Here is a 9,159-nt window from a genome sequence, read left to right on the forward strand (position 1 = left end):
GAACCCACCTGTTCTAGGCCTGAACCCTGCAGCTCCACGCACAGGAGACCCTGGACTTGGCAGTGGAAGGACTCTCCTCAGGCCCACTCCAACTGAGGACTGAGGAGGGCTCACCCTACAGCTCCCGGAGGTCCAGGTATGGTTCTGGCACATTTGGCGCTAGCTGGGCCTCAGGGGAGAGAGGCCAAATGAGGTGGCGCTGGGAGCCCAGCCCCCCTCCCCAGCTCCGCCGAGTCCTTCTCTCGCCAACGGCCCCTCGGACTGCTCCGTCAGGCTCTTCCCTGGAGAGTAAAATCAAAAGGGGTCAAGGGGCAGAGAAAATCCAGCAGTTCAGTGAGGGGGTGCAGAGCTCCATGTAGGGGATCGAAAAGGAGAGGAGGGCATGGACAGGGACACAAGAAAAGCTGGGGGTGTGGGTATAGCTTTCACAGGTGTTGGCAGACGGAGGTGGGACCGCTGAGGGAGGAGCGGGCTCACACAGGAGGTTGTGGCTTTGGTCTGCGTGATGGCTACCGACGGTATCAGGGAGATGGTGGGTGCATCTCACGCCGGAGATCCTTAGCACAAATCATCCAGTATCTTTCCTTTATTCATCAATGCACGAATACAAACGAATCACCTGCTGGAAACTTCACGGAGCCAGGCGATATCGGGGAGACCCCAGGAAACACCCTGTTCCCACGGGCGCTAGTCACAGTCGAGCCCTCGGCAGGGACACAAGACTCATGAACAGGAACACACATGCCCGTGCATTACCCACGACACTGGCTGTGCGAGACCCCAACTGTTCAGTGTCTGCTCAGAGCCGCCCCTGATCATTCCTAATGTGAAAAACACAACAAGCATGCAAGACTCCCAGCGGCCCCGCTCCATTTCCCTGGAGTGTCTACGACTCTGTCTGAGATTTTGCGCTCATGTGTGTGCGCGTGTATGCATGTGTGTCTGACCGGGCACCTCGGTAGCATCTGTGACTCTGCTTGGGAGCCCTGGAAGAAAGGAATTTCTAAGAATTGTGTCCGAGCAGCAAAGGAACGGGGAGGTCTCATAGGCCTTTCTCACTGTCCAGAGGGGGAGAAGAGAAGGTCCAAGGGATGGAATCATATGCCTTGGGTCATTCGGAAGGGAACAAGTTAATAAAACTGGCCAGGAGGCTTGTCTTGAATGACTTGGGAGTTCACCAGAAGTCAGAGACAGAACCAGGGCTGGAACCGCAACATCAGAACACGTGTGTCTTCTGCCTGTGGTAATACTGGGGAAGGTGGTGACACGTGGTGTCACCTGGGCCACAGCCTGGAGCATAACACTCCGTGGAGACAATAAAGGGAGGTGGCTAAAGGCTGGGCTCTGGAGACAAATTGCTGTGACTGGAATCCTGGCTCTGTTACTTCCTAGATGCCTCTGAACAGCACCGCACCCTTGGTTTCCCCAGCTCAGAAACAGGGACGATGACCCTGCCTCCCCCACGGGGCTGTTGTGAAGATGAGATGGATGGATAAATGTAACAAATTGAAGGGGGTGCCTGGCATGGAGGAAAAGCTGAAGCAAGATGCCTCACCCTGCCGACTCTCCGCTCGCATGCCGGCCAGCAGGATTCCGGCAAGCCTGCTTCCACTCAGAGGCAGTGTGGGACCCAGAGACCATCGCCCTGGGCTTCCTTTTTTTACTGATTTACCTTGTAATCCCCAAACCTGACCAGCAGGCAACTCATGCAGAAGGTCTAGCCACCTCCCGGTGAAAATGAGGACAGGGGGACAGCTGTCTGTCCTGTGGCTGGGGTCGGGGGCATGGATGGAACCGGAGTGCTGGGCAGCAGACCAATGCGTCCCAAGCAGGGAGGCTGGTGTCTGCAGAACACGAAGCTGCACGTTCTTATGCCTTCGGATTGTTGACTCTTTGCAGGACTCTTGTGGCAGTATACAAAATAGGCATTCTAGACAGTTCCCGCGGTTAGGATCTTACATGAGGCTGTTGACATCCGCACAAAGAGTTGTCTCTTTGTGCAGCTCATTTTTATTTTTGTCATTTGCTCTACTCTCTAAATTTCCACCCCCGCCCCATATCACTGTGTGTCAAAACTAGCAGGAACCATGGAGCCGGCCTTGTCTTCATTTTAGGACTGAGGACCCTGAGCACGGACGGGTATTTTTCTCGTAGCTGGTACAAGCCTTGCTGAGTCTGTTGAAGCCAGGCTGGCCGCAGCGTCTCCCCGGGGGCCGGGTACCGGGCCTTCCTTAGCAACCGCCACTGAATCACAGCAGAGAGCGCACATGGGACCGGCCCCTGGGGTGGGTGCGTTGAAAGCAGCCACACTTGAGCCTGAGCCCGGCAGAGCTGGCGAGAGGAGTGTGGGCTCCACGCTGGCATGGGGCCACCTGCCCCTCCGCCTCCTCAAGAACCCGTGACAAACAACCTCGCCTGGTGCCCAAGCTCTTGCCAAGCCATGTCGCAGTAAAACCCTGGCAGACTCAGCAAGGAGTCCAATTGCAGCCCAGTGGGTGGGGAAACCAAGGCAGCCAGAGCCCAGTGTGCGCAAGGTCACACGTCGGCTGGCAACCAGAGGCCAGGCGTCCGGGGCTGCATGCTGAACCCTGAGCACTCGGGCCCACCCCAACCAAGGCTCTGGGCTCTGGATGCAGGGGCGACAGACATTTCCTGAATCCCAGGCAGCGCAGAGCCCGGAGAAGGGCCCAGCACTTGCCATCCAGGAGTCCTCTCGGCAGCCCCCTCTCGCCGGGGGAGCAGAGGCGCTGAGGCTCCCTAGAAGCCCCCTCAGGGCAGCAGGTCCAGGCCAGGAATCCAGCTCTAGAGGATTCCAGCTTCCAGCTGAGTGCCTGGAACACCAGACATCAAAAACCTGGCAGGCCGAGGGAGAAGGGAAGATTAGATCATTACAGCAGAATGAAGGAAACCGAGAAACCAAGGGAGGGGAGGAGGGACGGAGGCCAAGAATGTTTCAAGGCAACCTGAAAGCGCCTTCAGATTAAAGCAGGCCCGGACACTGGCAGCTTCCCCGCACCCTGACTTCCTCGGCCTGCGCAGACCTGGCGCGGCTCCGCCCCTCCTCGGGGTCAGTGCTGGTCCACACACGCGTGTGAGAGCACTGGTACCTGAGGGTCGCCAGGGCCCTGGGAGCGGGAAGCATGCTGCCATGCTCTGTGTGCACGCACGCGTTTGGGTGCACGCATGCACGCGTTTGGGTGCACGCATGCACACGCATGTGCAGGTAGCCAGGCTGGGCGTGCAAGCCCACAGGAGTCTATGTGTGTGTTTGTGTGCAGTCTACAAACATGTTTTCACCAAGCTCAAGGAGAAGCAATCAGTCATCTCCCAGGAATCCTAGCAACAGCCGTGCCCGGGAAGGGCTTCTGCCAGCTGGAGCAGCGGTGAGTCAGCAGAGGCTGCTGCGGGAGGAGGAGGGCTCTTGCCCCCGAGCCGGGCCTGGCTGCCTCGCCTGGGTCACTGCTTTGGCACTGGTGTCCGAGAACACATTCCTGGAACTGGCCAGCACGGGGCGGCTAGAGGGTTTTTCCCTCCTCCCTCTCCCTCTTCCATCCTGTCGTCCTGGCCCTCCCCACACCCGCTCTCCCCCCCCCCCCCACCCTTGCTGCAAAACCAAAACACCACATTCACGAGTTCCGGAGCTCCAGCCAAATGGCAGGAGCATGGGATGGGACGCAGGGCTGCCTGGGCCTGAGCGGGCCAAGGTGTAGGCCTGACAGCAGAGAGGCCCTGCTGGGGACTGCTGAGTGCTACTGAACTCCCATGGGGCAAAAGTGCCATTGCCTGGGGCTCCAGGGAACAGGAGTTCAAGGTGGTGGCTCGCAGGCCTTTGTCCTGATGGCAGAGCCCCAGGTTGCTAACACAGATGACCGGGCCGGAGAGGGATGGGAGGAACAGAGGATTCTTAATCCTGGGACTATTACCTGAGTGCTTACTTTATCTTCACAGCATATCTATTCCCCTCGGGGCAATAGAATTATCCCCTCTTACAGATGGGGACATGGAGGTGAGACAGGTAAAGGGGTCTGGCCCAAGGTCACACAGCTATTAGCACCAGAGCTAGGTGGAATTAAACCGGGCTAGAGCTGCCTGGGGGCTTGAACCACAGACCACACAGCCTTTCTTCCTGAGCCGCACCTGTGAGGTGCGCGCCAGGACCGCCGCACCTAGAAAAAAAATAAATACAATAAAAAACAAGAAGGGCCAGCGCTGTCCGCTCTCCCTCTCCCTTCCTGCGAGCCAACAGATCTGGGTGGAGAGCAATCTGCCATCTCAGCAGCCGCGAGGCAGGGGCAGTAACAGCCTGGCCCAGCCCGAATCCCTGGCCTCTTTACTGGAGGCAGGAAATGAATAAAAGCTAAATGAGTTTGAAAATGCCAGGAGGCAGTGTTTACCCCCTTCCCCTCCCCCTCCCCCTGGCAAGGACCGTGTATAGTTACAGTTTAATCTTGGAAATGCCAGACAGCTGTTCCCCGTTGCTAAGAGACTGGCCCACATTATGCAGATGTCAGGGACCTCAAATGTCTGCCGGAAATTACAGATCATGTTGGAGGAGCAGAGGGGCCTTCTCTCCGCTGGGGAAGCGCAGCGGGAGACCTGGGGAGCGGGTGGGGGGGGGGAGGGATGGCAGAAATAAGGGGCCCACCCCTTCCCGGGTCCCCCCTCGGTGGCTGTGGATCCTTCACTGGGCTGGCTCTGCCGCCTGGCTCCCTCCTTCCTGCAGCTCCCACCCCACATCCGGGCCTGCTTCCTTTGACAACTGTGCTGAAGCCCATCTCCACCCGCCCCCTCCAGTTTTCCTTCCGGGGTATCTTGCTTCAGTCCAGTGTCCTTCTGTCTGTCTTACAATCTTTCCTGCCTCTGGGACTGAGTGGGGGGGGGGGGTTGACCCCACCCTAGAACGATGGGATCCCTCTCCTTGAGCCGCCCCTCACCTGGGGCAGAAAATGGAAACACGTGCACGCACACACCCTCCCTGACATCCCCCTCCCACTGCTGCCACGGAAACCCAAGTGAGGGCCGCCATGGCAACCACAGGCTACCAAAGCTGCTATATCCCCTGGTCCCTGGGGAAGGGGACGGCCATGTGTGGGGGGAGACAAGAGGAGGAGGGGAAGTCCTTGTCTAACGTGGAGCCTGACTGAAGGGAACGGGAGAATCCACCCAGGCCCTAGGGCAGGCAAGAAGCAGGCACAGCTCCTCACTCAGGCTGGCGAGGGCATGAAGAGGCTGCCAGGTGGTGCCAAGGGAGGGACTGGCATCCACAGCATCTGCAGGACGCCCCCTGGGTATTGTGGGGGTGGGGGTGGGGGTGGACTGAGGCCTGGGTACCGAGTGGGTGCCGAGTGCCTGCTACTTCCATGAGAGCCACAAGATACCTTGAAAGCGGAAGCTCCATGTTACTGCCCATGCATCCAGATGATGTCCTCTGTCCCTGCTGCCAACTGTGTCACCTTAACTTCCTCCAGCCAGACAAAATAAAGCCAGTGAACCTTATGTGCCATGGAAGGTGGCTGTGAAGATAGGAATGGGGTGTATGTGTGTTTACCCAAATGTAAAAGCATTTTGGAAAGAGGTTCATGGGAGCCCCATGAAAGCAGGGCCTTATGAGCACCCATCTGGCCTTCCCTGGAGATGCCCGTGAGGCTGGTAAGGGGAACACTATTGACACAGCTCTTTCCAGGTACCTAGGTCTTCGTCCCTACAGATGGATATCACCCTCAAGGAGTGCCTCACTGGCTCTGCGTCCTGGCTCCTCTGGTCAGCTTCTCATCCCGCACATTCCTACAGCCAACAGCGATGTTGGATGGGGAAACTGCAGCACGGACACTTCTGAGACCTGCCCGAACCATCACAGACATTAGCTTCTCCGTGGGCCCTCAGAGCTACCAATCCCTGACCCGTCCCCTCCGGCCCCAGCAGGGCCATGACCTCTGTCCCCACCAGTTAGATGCCAAGACTCCTCCTCCTCCTCTTGTTAGCTACATGAGCTGGGCCTCCTTAGCCCCTCATTCCCCTTCTGGAAAATGGAAACAGATAATAGTACAGACCTCTCAGGGGTGCTGTGAGGATTGAGTGGGATAAAGTACAACCTGCTTAGCTCCTGCTAAGCTCTCAATACACTTTTATTAAGGTGGAGCCATTCCTGGGCCCTGCCTCCTTAGAAAGAGGTACCAGGCTTCAGCAGTGAAAGGAAGGGGATTTCCTTGGGCTATATATACACCCGCACCCACCCTCCCCCAGCCTCCCAGCACAGTGGCTGGTTTCCACCTCTTTGGAAGGCTCTACAGAGGTTGTCCAGGACAGCGCACCTGGGAGAACTCTGAGGGCGGGCACCAGCCACCAAGACCTGGGAGGTGGGGGTTTCATGGGGCCTCAGAGAAGACGCTGTACCAGAGAAGGGGTGTGTGGTGGAGGACGTGCCCCCTTCCCCGTGGAAACTGCTGAGCCAGGCAGGATTTGGCGGGCAGGAGCCACGGAGACTGAGTCATGGCTGGCTCCCGGCTCATTCAGTCTCTGCGGCCCTCTGCGTCCTTCGCTTGGCGGGAGGGAGGACGCGGCAGCTGCTCAGCCCTGTCTTTGTTCCTCGTTCTCTCTCCCTCAGCCTCTCCCCCCTGCCATTTCCTCTCCCCTGCTCGCTCTCCCTCATTCACTTTCTTGGCCCCCCCCTTTCTCTCACTCTCCCACCGACCTCAGTCCCCCCCCCTTTCATCCTGCCCTTGAAGTGTATTTCTTGCTTTCTCATCCTTTCTTCTCCCTCAGAGCTCAGAATCACACTTGGCAGTCTCCCCTCCCACCTCCCTCCGCTCCCCTCCCCGGTGTCCTTCCCTCCCCCCTCCCTGCCCTCCCTCCGGTCTCTCCTTCCTCCGCCCCTTCTCCTCCACCTCCCCCAACCTCTCTGTCTCCTCTTCACCTGAAGGAGACACTTCAAGTCCCCAGACTGACAAAGCCAGGTCAAGGTCATCTACTGAGCAAGCCCTCACCAGCCCTGGTCTGGAAAACTGGGGACCAGAGACCAAGGTCAGAGCTGAGCGGAAAATCAGAATGAGTTGGGGAGAGTTCGTTTCCGAGTCTAGACAACCCCCACCAGCACTGGCGCTGGCGCCCTATCTGGAGATCTCCTATGCCAGGCCACCGGCTTCCAGCTCCTTCCTGCCTAGGCTCCCAAGGCAGCAGGGACTGTCAGAGTCCTGACCCTCCTCGGTTCTGCTTACCTCCTTACTCTCTGCCCTGGTGCAGGGAGGCCAGGTGAGAAAGGCAAGAAAGAAAACAGAAGCAATAATAAACTGCTTTCAATCAGAAGGAAAGCGGCTGGGGGAGGATTGTTCCACAGATGAGGTGCACGTTGTGGTAAAAAAACAAAGTGCGAGGCTTTGAAACCAGACATGGTGAACGTGAATCTTGACTCCGCTTCTTATTAGCCAATGAACTTGAGCAAGACGCTCATTGCACTTCAGAGCCCACCTCTGTAGAGTGGGGGTAATAAGAAAAGCACCTCCCTGCCAGGGCTATTGCAAGAATGCAATGAAAAAGTGCACAGGAAGTGCCTGGCGTGGTGGCTGCTCCTAATCCCTAGTTCCTCCCTCCTTAGAGAAAGGAAGGCTTCCTGGAGGAGATGGAGCTCATTCTGGGTGTGGAAGGATAGATAATAATAGTAATCATATTTCTGTTTTTGTTGATACCAGGCGCTACGCTAAGCACTTTGAATGTATTGTCTCTTTCAATCCCCAACAACCCTATGAGGCAGTTATTTTCTTATCCCTGTTTCACAGAAGCAGCAGCTGAGGCTCAGCAAAGCTAGGCAATTTACCCCAGGTCACACAGCAAAGTGGAGAAGCAAAATTCTTATCTCCTCTGCTCTCAGTTGGGGTGGGGGTGGGGGACATAGCAAGAGTGACAGCAGGCAAGACCAAACACAGTGCCTAAATCAGGCAAGAGCAGGGGGACAGCAAGGTGCTGGCTGTGGCTACAGGGAAATTGGGACTGAGCGCAGTGCAAACCCAGCTCTCAACCCCCGGGGTCAGACTTGGAGCTTTCCTGTTTCCTAGGTCAGCCTGCCTGAACTCTTGCTGTTGAACCCCGGTGGGGGGAAGAGGGGTGGGGTCCAGTTTCCCATCTCTGGAGCACCATGTGCCCGAGGCTCCCCCTTCTTCCCACACACACACCCTATAATCCAGATAATCCCTGCGGTGACATCCCGACCCCCGGATGGTAAAACTCATCTCTCTTGGTTTTTTGCCACCCTCTGTTGTATAACAGGGATAATTGCTCCTTCTCTGGGGAATCCGGACAGGGCCTGCGGGGCTACTGCCTGTGATCACCAACAGGCGTGGGTATAGGGGGCATGACGATGGGAGGAGGGTCTCTTTTGGGAAAGAAGGTGAGTGAGGCCTTGAGATAGATGGTTTCTGGTGGAAAGAGGTGAGCTACGGGGACCGAGCGCACAGCCAAACAGGTGGAGCTGCCCCACCTATGCATCCTGGCCCCAGCACCCTTCCCCCAGCCATCTCGGATTACACCCAGCACTGCTCTCAAAAAGAACTCCGCAGTTTCCATGGCAACTCACCCACGTGGTCTCTGCCTTGGAGGCTGAAGTGGGGAGCGGTGAAGGGCAGCTGACAGGAGACACGAGGCTCAGCTCCCACAAGGTGAGGGCAGAGTCCCACCCTCCCGCCATCCACCCTCCACTCTGGGGGCCCCCGGCTGAGGCCTCAACAAAGCTCCCAGGGAAAGAGGAGATGGAGCTCCAGGACAAAAAGGGAGCGAGGTCACTTCCCCCCACATGTGCCCTTGGCCATGGGCCCTAGGGCAGCGTCCTGTCCCGCCTCTGGGCTCTTCAAGGAGAGGCCAAGGGAGGCCCTGAGCAGAAACATGCCTTTGGTTGTCTCTCATCTTCCATTCCTTTGAAAGGGGGTTGGCATTCTGTTCGGGGTCCAGGGTTTGAAATCTTTCTTGTTCGGCTGCGGTGAGCTGTGTTACCTTGGGACAGGGGCTCAACCTCTCTGAGACTGTGTCCTCATCTTTACAAGGAGGACCGACGCACCTGCATCTCAGCTTAGTCAGAGGGGAGCAAGTGAGATCACCCTGGGGAAAATGCTTTGTGAAAGAAGAAGCATCAAAGAGAGAAAAACGGAGATTTTTCTGGCGAGATGGGAGGCC

General features: G+C 57.3%; 1 long non-coding RNA gene across 2 annotated transcripts; it reads right to left on the reverse strand.

The window, feature by feature from the left end:
- Positions 1 to 578: 578 nt before the first annotated feature.
- On the reverse strand, positions 579 to 8,701 carry LOC141373286 (uncharacterized). 2 transcript variants are annotated; one of them, XR_012379091.1, is made up of 4 exons: positions 8,567 to 8,701; positions 5,379 to 5,513; positions 3,924 to 4,166; positions 579 to 2,854 (listed from the first exon to the last, which is right to left on the reverse strand). It is a non-coding gene; the product is annotated as an uncharacterized lncRNA (long non-coding RNA). The 2 variants fall into 2 exon arrangements; XR_012379090.1 differs by lacking the exon at positions 8,567 to 8,701 and adding an exon at positions 7,215 to 7,452.
- Positions 8,702 to 9,159: the final 458 nt, after the last annotated feature.

Source organism: Callorhinus ursinus, unplaced genomic scaffold (assembly GCF_003265705.2).
Source record: "Callorhinus ursinus isolate GAN/ISIS: 27379988/994484 unplaced genomic scaffold, GSC_fseal_2.0 scaffold8, whole genome shotgun sequence".
Taxonomy (NCBI): Eukaryota; Metazoa; Chordata; class Mammalia; order Carnivora; family Otariidae; genus Callorhinus; species Callorhinus ursinus.